This window comes from Gopherus evgoodei, chromosome 2 (assembly GCF_007399415.2).
Source record: "Gopherus evgoodei ecotype Sinaloan lineage chromosome 2, rGopEvg1_v1.p, whole genome shotgun sequence".
Classification (NCBI taxonomy): domain Eukaryota; kingdom Metazoa; phylum Chordata; order Testudines; family Testudinidae; genus Gopherus; species Gopherus evgoodei.
Genome location: NC_044323.1, coordinates 291400815 through 291413459, shown reverse-complemented (window position 1 = coordinate 291413459; position 12645 = coordinate 291400815). Strand labels below are relative to the sequence as shown.

The 12645-nt window shown below is 42.9% G+C and overlaps 1 protein-coding gene across 1 annotated transcript in view; it reads left to right on the top strand.

Annotated features, from left to right (window-relative positions):
* TSNARE1 (t-SNARE domain containing 1) overlaps positions 1 to 12645 on the top strand; it is a 637975-nt gene that overhangs the window by 116290 nt on the left and 509040 nt on the right. The window contains exon 3 of the mRNA XM_030553891.1: positions 10570 to 10700. The gene's annotated coding sequence lies outside the window, so the exon portion shown is untranslated. The remainder of the gene's footprint in view (positions 1 to 10569; positions 10701 to 12645) is intronic.

Sequence of the window (12645 nt, the reverse complement as noted above, 5' to 3'; positions counted from 1 at the left end):
CCATGTGTGAGTATTTTGAAAATAATATCTAATAGAACACCACACTATGCCACTCCAGCGAGATCATGCTCTACTTGCTCTAGAGAGATGGGAGTCTTTTGTTTTGGTTATAGGTTTTATGATGGAGGAGACCTGTGAAAATGTCTGGTTCGCTGTGTAGAGCGGCTGAATATGCATGGGAAATGCTTCCTGCTATGCGGGCTGGGAAAGAAAGCAGGGCTTAAGTTTGCTGAATTTCAGAAGTCTGCACACACTTGTGAATATCTGGCTCCTAATAACATGCTCTTGAATGTTTTTCAGAGGGTTTTTTTGGTAATGTGTGTGTGTGAACTTTGAAAATACATTATTTGGCTTTATAAATCTTAGATCTAGAAAGGAGCACTTATGTATGTGAAAAACCCACACGACCACACCACACCTGCTAACATATTAAGTCGATATACAGGGATATGTAGAAGGAAAACTAGACATACACTTTTAAATACCACTGAAATCCATAGGACTAGGAGAGATTTTGAGGTAACAGGCTCCAGATTGATGGCTCTGGAATCTGAGATCCTCTTTCTATCTACAGAACAGGTTCAACATTGTCAATACTTTGTGGGAAAAATAGGGACAATTGGCATTTGCCATGGGAAAAATACTATTGTAGTAAAATGTTAGTACATCACTAAAGGAAATCTTGCCATTGAGTTTTTGCAGAAGCTATGGTATTTACTACCATGTTAATATACTGTAATGAAACGATATTAAAATAGTATAGTGAAGTCATCGTGACTGACCATGGTGTCTGTGTACATAACATAAGAACAGCCATACTGGGTGAGACCAAAGGTCCATCTAGCCCAGTATCCTGTCTGCCGACTGTGGCCAATGCCAGGTGTCCCAGAGGGAGTGAACCGAACAGACAATGATCAAGTGATCTCTCTCCTGCCATCCATCTCCATCCTCTGACAAACAGAAGCTAGGGACACCATTCCTACCCATTCTGGCTAATAGCCATTAACAGACTTAACCTCCATGAATTTATCCAGTTCTCTTTTAAATGCTGCTATAGTCCCAGCCTTCACAACCTCCTCAGGCAAGGAGTTCCACAGGTTGACTGTGTGCTGTGTGAAGAACTTCCTTTTATTTGTTTTAAACCTGCTGCCCATTTCATTTTGTGGCCCCTAGTTCTTATATTATGGGAACAAGTAAATAACTTTTCCTTATTCACTTTCTCCACATCACTCATGATTTTATAGACCTCTATCATATCCCCCCTTCGTCTCCTCTTTTCCAAGCTGAAAAGTCCTAGCCCTTTTAACCTCTCCTCATATGGGACCCGTTCCAAACCCCTAATCATTTTAGTTTCCCTTCTCTGAACCTTTTCTAGTGCCAGTATATCTTTTTTGAGATGAGGAGACCACATCTGTATACAGTATTCAAGATGTGGGCATACCATGGATTTATATAAGGGCAATAAGATACTCTCTATCCCCTTTTTAATGATTCCTAACTTCCTGTCTACTTTTTTGACCGCCACTGCAGAGTGTAGAAACTCTGCTGTTGTTTAGCAACATTCAAACACACAATGTATGTGCCGATGTGGTGTAATATTTACTCTAGTCAGTAGCACTAAGCTGCTGAAGCGTGTACGATAGAGGACACTGTAACTAGTGTAACATACACTGCAATACTGTACTGAAACCTACTGTTAGAAACACAGGCGCTGATAGAAACTCTATTGAAGTCAAGGGAGAGATTTACACCGATGTCATTGGACTTTACTTTGGAGACGTAAAGCAGTGCCAATGTCATGCTACCCTTACTCCTGTGAGCAGTACCCGTTTAAACTGTAAGATGTGGTTGTTAAATACTGTTTTATTTGCTGTGGTTTTACTACAGTAAAATGTCTCATCATAATCATACTGTGTGGCGTAGTATCTGGGTTATAAGACATCACATTATATAAAATCAGCAAAGAATCCTGTGGCACCTTATAGACGAACAGACGTTTTGGAGCATGAGCTTTCATGGGTGAATACCCACTTCCTCAGATGCATGTATTCACCCACGAAAGCTCATGCTCCAAAACGTCTGTTAGTCTATAAGGTGCCACAGGATTCTTTGCTGCTTTTACAGATCCAGACTAACACGGCTACCCTCTGATATTGACATTATATAAAATGTATCTTAATTGACTAGTAATAATGGCGACTTTTCCCAATGGGTATTTTTCTGCTGTGGGATACTGGTCTCTGTGGGGCTGCTCTGACCTTCCTTACTTTAGGAAAATTCCCACGGACTATGATAGGATAAGAAATAGCCTATTAATTCATTCTCCTTTTTAGACCAGTGATCAAGCTGCTAAAAGTGACTGTTCTGAATGTCACCTTGTCATCTCTTCTTATTTAAGTAGGATCATGAAAAAAACCCGTATTCTTTAGTATCCCCAAAATATGCTTTACAACTCAAAGGCAAGGTCCCTGCCCCACAGGTCCTCCATTTTGATTTTAGATGTGACACAAACGAGGGCGACATGCGCTAGTGCAAGGGTGGTGGGGTGAGGAAGCAGACACCAGTTCATCAGAGCACTTGCTCATGTGCTGAAGTCTCATTGTGCTCCTAAGAACTCCCATGGTGGGATGTCCAAGCTTGGTATTACAAAGGCACATAGACACAATTTGCCAGCAGTTTCAAGGCAGCACCTAGTTTGCATATATGCAGTTAAATAATTTTTAAATGAAAAATGTAGCAGTGCTGTTTCCTTGGTGTTACTTATTGTTGAATGTCAGCAGCCCCAAAACAACCTCAAAATCCTTGCAGTTGATCAGTTCTGCTTCCACTCTGCAGTTAAAGGGAAAGAACAGCTCAAAGCCACAGTTTAGGGCTTTTGTGGGCTGCATCCAGTTCCTCATATTGGTCAAAATTCACTGCCATATGTTTCCAAGTCAGTGAGAAATTCCCTGTTGGGTGGAACGTGGTTGAGTGATGTGGCTGTTACTTTGCATTTTCAGGACAGTGCTGTATGTCTGTATAGCACTTCCAGACTGCAAAGAGCTATGTAAGTGCCATGTACTAATGTTCCCATTTTACAGGTGGGGGACATTGAGGCACAAACCCATGTTCCCAAAGAGAGTCAGTGCAGAGCCAGTTTAGACAAATTCCGGGCTCCCAGCCTGTGCTCAGAGCTCTGGAGTTTGCTGTTTCTCTGAATGCTCTTCCCAGAGGTTTGTTTGCTGGTGGTATGGATGCTATTTCAGCACCCGCGTTCATTAATATTTTTCTCCTCTGTCTGGGGTTAGTGCTTCCTTTTTAGAAGCTTTCTCAATTTTTGAAGCCTTCCAAGGCCAAAATATGACAGAATGTTGCTTCTTGGTTGAGCATTGTGTTTTTACCCTTCTGTTACGTTCTTTTGTTGTCTGCTTTTCATTCAGTGGATCACAGGCACCTGATGGGAAATAGTGGGGGAAAAGACCAAATCAAAACTTCCATCAAATTCCCTTCTTTTTAATGTTCTTCTCCTCATAAAAAGGTGACACATAAGCAATTTTCCTGTGACCCCAGCTTTTCTGCTCAGCAGCCTTTTGCTTGCCTGTCGTCATTTTCTAAGTGCAGATATCACTCTTGGGCTTTAAGTATGCTTTTGAATGTGGTTGTTTAACAATACCCCCACAGGATAACACTTCACTAGAGGTTCTCGGTGTATTTGACATACATGAATTAACTTAGTCTCCTTATCTCCTTTTGCAAAGGTATGATCCCCCTTTTACAGGTAGGTGAACTGAGGGATAGGAGCTCAGTGACTTGACCAAGGCCACATTAGTGAGTGAATGGCAGAGTTAGGAAGATGCAGAAGTCTTGACTTTTTCAAGATAGCACTCCCTTGTTTGCTGCTCAATTTGAAATTGCTGCAAATTTTTGCATGTTCCCCAGGATCCTTTGCCTTTGACTCTGACTCTTTCCTCCCCTCCTTTCTTTCGCTTCTTTTCTGCCTTTTCATATTTTCTGTTGTCTTCATGATGGGCTGAGAAATGGAGTTACTCCTGGGGGAATCCTGCACCCCTGTGAGGGCACAGAATTCATACCTTCTGCAGATTTCTTGGCTCCCCCGCATAAAAATGGGGGAGCCAAGAAATCTGTGGGGAACACACGCCCCTTCTGCGGCAGCCCGGGCGCATCTGCTGGGAGCAGCCAGCAGCAGAGAGCAGATTGCCGTGGGGGGAGGAGGAGGTAGGCTTGTGTGTGTGTGTGTGTGTGTGTGTGTGTGTATATACATCCATGGAGAGAAGTTAAGGGAGTGAGGCGGGGCGCCTGCCTTCCTGTGAAGCAGTGACAGAGAGAAACACTCAGTTGCTGCATCCAGGCTTGGAGGTGTAGGGCTCTGTGAAGCAGGCTGTGTCCCAGAGGCAGAGCAGAAATATAAGAGGCAGGCTGCTAATGTTCCCACGGTTAGTTAATTGTTCCCATTCTTTGTCTTTGTTCTTTTTGAACAGATTTTTTTTCTTTATGGTAGTTTAAATAAATCACCAAAGTAAGTGAAACTGGTGTGATTATACTGCAGTATTTAGACAAATAAAATATGCAGAATTTTGCAGAAGCTTGGATTTTTTGTTACAGAATTCCCCCAGGAGTATGGAGCGCATGGCTATAAATGGAGTGAACCAGAACATGAATTCTTTCCAGTAATATTCCTCTGTATTCTGTAACTCCATTGCACATTCTTTCATAATTTCTCTTTGAATTTTAAAGAACTCTTTCATTTGAAGACTTTCTGATTCAGACAATATTAATATGAGTGTCTAATCTCTGCTGGATGAACTTAATTCTTTTTATAGGCAAGACCTTGCAAAGACCTTCCTATTTTGCTCACTGAATATGTCTAAAACTTTAATATTAGCTCCATGAGTCTTGCAATGTAGTTTTATTTCAAGACGGGAGCGTATTTTTCATTCTGTTTTGGGGAATGAGGTAAGGGAGAACTGTAGGGTGAGGGGATGGGGGCCAGGAATTAAGAGATCAGAAGAAATGTAGATAGTCTAAATTGTTCAAAACACCAAACAGAAAATGTGATTCTTTTTTCTGTCTACTTATATGGCCTTTGTAAATGTTAATGACTCATCAGCACAATTCCCCTGGGAGATGTGATCTTTATTATCCCCATTTTACAGATGGGGAACTGAGACAGTGCGAGTAAGGCCCTGACTGATTCATCCGTGCACTTAAACACATGCTTATGCTTCACTGAAATGAGTGGCGTTCAGCACAAGCTTATCCATACTGTGGATCAAGGCCAGAGTGGTTTGGCCCAGGTCACCTAGGACATGTCTGGCAAAGCCAGGAACTGAATCCTGGTTTGCTGAGCAAATCTGCTTTAACCACGAAACCTTTCTTACTTCCTTGTTTTCCTTTAAACTATGTAGAAATTTGTGTTTAGAGCGCGCTCTGCTAATTATATAGCCCTGACAGTCTGCTCAGTGCTGTCCCAAACATAGAGGATGAAAACACTCCCTGCCCAGTGGATCCTGCCATTGATGGTAGGCGTGAGCCAAAACCCTCTTGTCTAATCTGAATCCCTTTGAATTTGGGAGTGAGTGGTGGTGAGTCCTGAATTCCCAGATTCAAACTCACTGCTTCCATTTTGGATCTAAGTTTCCTCCCTGAACAAAAGGGGTCTGTGTTTCAGTTCAGCAACAAATGAAACCGCACGAGATTTCAGCTGTTCAGAATGTCCTGAAACTCATGAGTACAGCTGCTTTTTTGTGAGGCTGACACCGTTCAAGTCCAAAATCACACAAGGTCTTGGCACAGTCGCTGTTGAACGCAAGCACCTGGTGCAGATTCAACCACACAGAGTGTGCGCTGCTCATTTCTGAATGCAGCGGTCTAATTGCAAGACAGAGTAAATTGTCCTTTACTGAAATGCACTTCTTTCTATGTTGGAATCAGTGAAATTCTTCTCAGAAGATATGGCTTTACAGGATGGATTGGAATGTGGGGTGATCATTTTTAATTTCTTTTGTTAATAATTGCTACCGTCTATCTTTCCATGACCATGCCCCATTGTCTCTGCATTGAGACTAGGTAGACTGTCCCCCTCTCCCTCAACTGGATAAATATGGCAGTAACAATGAAATTAACATTGCTCACTATGGTATTGCTCCTATGCACTTACTGTTCATTGCAATCTGTTTCCACTTAGGTTCCAGTCACATTAGGCATAAAACAATTGACCCAAAACTAGACAGCTTCATGTTTGTGTGCTTGGATGTGTGGTTCATAACCAGACAGTCACTCCTTCCCCTCCTACCCTCTCACCTGGCACATTGGTTAAAGGCTTTATGAATTCACAAGTACTTTTTCTTCATTAGATGTCTGACAAGTCTTTATTAGCCTTTTCAGTGTTGTCCTCCTGATGCCAGCTGAGCACTGGTGCCTAGGTTACGTTTCTGAACTTACAAAGAGAAATATAAGCTCCTTCAGTTCCCCCTCCCTGTACACACGGGCTGCAAATTGAGGCTGGTAGAATTATTTCTCTCTTAACAAAGTAGCCTTTCATCTTTTTCAGTCCATAATATATATAATCAGGCGGGTGGATTTATTACATTTCTGTAGCTGTCAAATTTCTCTGATGATTAAAGTGAGGAAAATATGATCTCACAGTGAGATCTATAAGGCTATGGAATAATCTCCCCAGGGAGGTCATGGCCACACCATAGCTTGAGTTATTGCAAACTGAACTTGCCTAAGCAGTGGGAATGGGACTGTCGGGAACCCATTCCGGTGTTCGGGTGGGATGGATTAGCTGACATCACAGGTCATGAGCCTCTGTTTCAGGTGCTTGCAATCCTGCTTGCTAACTGAGAGAGGAATTTCTCATTTTCAAGGAGTCTGCTGAATTCTGATGTGTGTTTGAGACATGTTTTCCTCCAAAATCGCACTGGCCCCAACTCTGCAAGCACTTAAGGCAGTGGTCCCCAACTTCTTTTGTCTGGCGGGCCCCAAATGACGAGCCATGGAGGACCGTGGCCAGCGGAGGAGCATCCGCCGAAATGCCGCTGACAAGCAGCAACGTCAGTAAGCGTTGTTGCCGAAATGCCGCTGACAAGCAGCGTCATCCAGAGGCATCACTGCCGAAATGGCGCTGAATATCGGTGGCATTTTGGCGGCGATGCCTCTGGATGACGCTGCTTGTTGGTGGCATTTCAGCAGATGCTCATCCACTGGCCACTACGCAGGCTCACTTAGACGCCGTGGTGGGTGCCATGGCACCCGCAGGCACCGTGTTGGGGACCCCTAACTTAAAGTAATACTTAATACAGTGATTCTCAAACATTTGTACTGGTGACCCCTTGCACACAGCAAGCCTATGAGTGCGACTCCCCCTATAAATTATTAAACATTTTTTTATATATTTAACACCATTATAAATACTGGAGGCAAAACAGGGTTTGTGATGGAGGCTCGCAACCCCGTCATATAATTACCTTGTGACTCCCTGAGGGGTCCCGACCCCCAGTTTGAACGCCCCTGACTTAATATGAAGTATCTCTGTGTGGTTTGTAAAGGTTCATTGGCAACGTGATCTACCTGTCCTAGGTACTCAGAGGGGCCCTATCACAGCACCTCCCAGTCTTTATTGTATTTATCCTCACAACCCCACTGTGAGGTTTATCTCCATTTTTCAGATGTGAAACTGAGGCCCAGAGAGCCTTGCCCCAGGTCACACATGACGTGGCAGAGCCAGGAATTGGACTTGGGGGGCTTCGTACCCACTGGACCATCCTCCTTCTCTTTCTGATATAGTATGTTACTGACATGAACAGCAGCAGTTACAGATGGGTATAAGCACGTGGGTAGAAGGTATGCTAGGCTGTTATATGCAGTGGTTAGAAGCAACATCTTGACCTATGGGAGACTAATAATAGATTAATCATTTATTAATGGTTTATGAATGAACCCTTAATACAAAGTGTGACCCAATTACCTATGTGGGTAACTCAAAAACACTGTCTGAATAGTCCAACTGAAATCCACTTACGCACTTGACCCACTGGAGCCGAAGATCACAGATTATTGTCACCGCAGGAGACTCCTTGCCTGGTGGGTGAGGAGGCAAGTTCAATTGGGTGGATATTGCTGCTCTGTTGTGGCCGGATGTGAAATTCAGAGCTGGTTGATATTTTTCAAGTTTAAAGTTTTTTCGTTGGAAATTGCCCTTTTTGAAAATCAAATGTTGACTTTAAAAAAAATAAGAAATGGTATATCTCAAGGGTAGGCAACCTATGGCACGTGTGCCAAGGGCGGCACACAAGCTGATTTTCAGTGGCACTCACGCTGCCACCGGTCCAGGGGGCTCTGCATTTTAATTTAATTTTAAATGAAGCCTCCTAAGCATTTTAAAAACCTTATTTACTTTACATACAACAATAGTTTAGTTATATAATATAGACTTATAGAAAGAGCCCTTCTAAAAACATTAAAATGTATTACTGGCACGCGAAACCTTAACTTAGAGTGAATAAATGAAGACTCGGCACAGCACTTCTGAAAGGTTGCCAACCCCTGTTATATCTCATCTTTCTCAAAATGATTATCCACATTTTTGCTTTACTGAACACTGGGATCTTGGTAAATCAAAAATTCTGATAATTTTTTGACTTTTAAAGCTTGTTTTGAAAATGTCCACTTTGAGGTCTCAAAATAGAAGAAAACCCAACACATTTTACAAACCTTTTTGCTCATTTCTCAAATAGCTCTGCCGGCAGCCCTAGGGGACTTTCTGCCCCAACTGTGTGCATGCGTAAAAATGTTTCCTGCCCCAAACAGTTTGCAGTCTAAGTCATCTCTTTTTTAAGACAGAAAAAGCCAATCATACTGCACTACTGTACCGTGTTTTTGTCGAAGCCATCAGTCTGTATGACACAGATTCGGCTCTGCTTTCAAAGGCAGCTCATGTTTACTTCAAAGGGTTTCCTCCCATCCAGCAAATTCCTGGATAGTCCAATAGTTCTGCACAGGCATGCATTCTGGCTGGATCAGCCCAACTCTTCGTCTTTGGGAGGTAGATAAACTGAGTTCTGTGCGGGGTTCGTATCGAGCAACCGTAAAATCTGCGGTTAGTTTTTCACTTTGTCACTATGGAAGATCCAGTGGCACCATTTGTAACAATGTGGGTTTGCCCTGGTGTCTTAGGTTGAAAGTTCCCCCGCTTCCCAAACTGTTGTATCATGTTCTGTTTCCCAGTTGACCATCTGACTGCTACCTTTACCCCGAGGGTGGCTGCATTTCAGTGGCAACCTTATTCCAGTACATGTATCGCAAGAATGATTTGTACTTCCTCTCATCATAGAGTCTCAAGCTGCTTTGCTATAAGGTAGGTCAGTATTATTCCCATGTGTTTTATAGATGGGGAAATGAGGTACAGAATGTAAGATTTTCCAACTCAATCAGAGGCTCCACGTGTTAGTTATGAGGCCATCCTATCCCTTTATACCGTATAAACCACTTCGAGATCTGTTGGGCACAAAGACCCTCTGTAATGTAAAGAGGCATAAGTTCCAGTGGATTTATTTGTTCTTTGGAGTTAGGGTTGGCAGAACGCGAGTTTTGATAATTTCAGGTGTATCAATGTTTATTTTACAGCATTTTAAATTGATTTACATTTTCGCAGTTGCAGGATGTTTTTGGGGAAGGTCAGGCAATAATTATGTAATGGTCGTATACCAAAATATTAAAAAGTAGTCATCACATGTCAAAATATACCAAATAAATATCCTTAACTCACACTCCACTAAGTTCTCAAGCAGCATGTCTGTACATTCTGTCTGTACATTCTGATTATTATCAATGGAAATATTTTATTAATTGGTTTGTGTGTGCGCGGGGTGAAATCGATGTCTACTGACATTTACTAATAAAATCCAATTCCAGCAGGTGAAGTGATAAGCACAAGATGAAAAATTACCCCAAATGCAATAATTAAAGTTAACTCTCCTCTCGGCGTCTTAATTTCATTTTATTATTTTGAAAAATGCTCATTTATAGTTGCCCAGAAGAGTTCCATATGTCTCTGTTTGTTAGGACCAGTGGAGCTATGCTGAAAGAACAGCTGCATCAGTCCCATTATAGCTCACAAGCACTGCTGTCTAATTCATTGCCATTACAAAAAGTCTCCTAAAATTATTTTGAACAGTTAACCCCAGAGCTGTCTGCTTCTATTACATTCATGTTGAAAGTGCCCTCATATTTTGTGAATAGGCTGCCATTAAATTCAGCATCTCTTGCTACTCCCTCCCTACACCTCATATCCCCTCCTGTCTCAGTTGCATATTGCTGGCTTTTTAAGAGAAGTAAGGCGACATTTTTCTTTCTCTGGAGATCACAAGTGAAATATCAGAAAATAACCCCATTTATGGTGTTTATCATCCCTGGAAGAGGAGCTTTCTTGGATAACTTCTTGTAGAAACTGGGTAAATCTTAACCTCCATGATGTTTAGGAGAGCACTTTGTGCTTTTCATGTCTGAAGGCAGTGGTTGTTTACAGAGGCTTAGAGTTGATTAAAATGTCGGATCTGTGTCTTGCAGCGCAGTGATTTCCTTGGGGGAACTGGTGGAATACCCCATTGCTGGGGACACTTCCATGTCTGCTGGACGAAGCATTGCAGGAAACACCAAAGGGAGCAATCCTTGAACTTTCCGTTTGGAAAGGGAGGCAGGTATTGAAGCAAACTAGATGCAAACCATTAGGTCCTCTTTGATTTGGATAATGTTTTCCCTCCCCCCATTCTTGTAATGACGGAACAAATCTGATTAATGCTCTTCTGGTCTCTGGTGTCATGGTCCAGAGGGGGAGGCTTGGATTATCCTGCTGTAGTTATGCCCATTGTAGAGTTGGCAGATTGGCTGTTGAAGAGCTGGGCGTGGGGGAAGTATTATTATTATTATTATTTGTATTACTGTAATGCAGTGATAGATGCCCCATGCTGCCTAAAATAATTTCCATTTATTATCCATTAATCTCCTTTGGCTCCCAGGTCTGCTATAATAGTAGACGGCCATGTAAAAATCCTGACTCCTTAGCTGTAAGAGTGTGTTTTACCAGGCGCTGTTTGTGCCTCTTCCCCATTGGTTTGCTGGGAGGAAATAAACACCTCAAGATCTTATTTTTCAAAGCAGTGGCTCACACTGGGAGGTGTTAGTTCGCCCACTGCTTTATGGACGAGGAAGGAAGATGGCCATTGTTGCAGTATGAACGATTACTCAGCAGACACAGTGCGAATGATTAGAATAGGGGAAATGGAGGCAGGACTCCTGGGTTCCAGGCTGGACCCCTGACTATTCTGGGCAAGACACTTAGCCACTTTGTACCTCAGTTTCCCCCATCTCATATGGGGATAATACCTGCCACACAGCGATTTAATGAGGATTAGTTAATGTTTAGAGCTTCCTGAAACTGTGAAGCCCCACGTAAAAGCAGTGTCCGTTACTTCTCTCACCCGTTGTCTGTGGGGCCAGGGGGTCATCAGCAGCAGTGCAAGGGCAGAAAGCATCTCTCCTTACAAGAGAGGTCATGGGGCTCTTCTTGCTCTCTGGGTGTTTTTTCTCTGCTCTTTCCCTCCCTCTGTCCGCCTTCAGCTTTGCATCCACTGTCAGACTGTTAGAGCATGAATAGGTCCCAGTGAGAAAAGAAATGGAACTGGTTTGGATCAGTGTCTCTTGAGAGAGAACTAAAGAGACAGCAGCGGGAACAGCAATAGGAGTCAGTCCGTTATAACAGTAATAAAAGCGAAAAGAGGTTCTATGGGTCTCTGCACTAGGAAATGAGGATCTGACCCTAGCAGAATCCACCTGGATTGTTCCCTGCCTTCCTCAGTGAGCTCATCATGATACTAGTTTTGTTTGACAGCCCAGCAAAAACTCGATGCTGTCTCTGACTTTTGTATTTAATGGACTTACATTCATCAGCCCACGGGCAGCCATTCCTGGCCTGGTATTAGTTTTACCCATCCTCCTATTTTCCTGCCTGCACTGTAGGGTGTCTTTTGCTGTGGCTGGAGTGTCATGTTGGTCAGGGCTGGAGCTGAGAATGGGGAAAAGGGTTAAAAGCAAGAATCTGTTTTAAGTCGAACGCTCAAGATCTCAGATAAGCAAGTGGGAGCTGTCATGCTCATGGTCTGACTACTGCAATGTTGTGTGTCAGACAGGGGCCAAGACTGGATGCTGCATATGTAGTCGGACCTGTCTGTAGCACACCCACTTGTGCAATGCCATGCCAAGGGGCAGGGAGGGATTTTGTGATCCTCTGATGTCCTTGGTACACTGTGTATACTTGTGAGAGGAGCTGCATGGAAGTGTGTATGGGATTGTTGAAGTAGCTGGTTAGCATACCCAACTGTCATAAACAGATAGTAAAGGGTTAACAAATCCAGTAAACCTGGCTAACACCTGACCAGAGGACCAATCAGGAGACAAGATACTTTCAAATCTCAGTGGAGGGAAGTCCTTGTTTTGTGCTGCTTTCATTGTTCTCTGTTCTCTCAGGGATTTAAGAGGGACCAGACAGGTATACAGACTCGCCAATCTTCTGTTCAATTTAGTAAGTACCAATTAGAAAGGCGGTTTAGTCTTTGTTTGTTTGTTTTCTTTATTTGCAAATGTGTA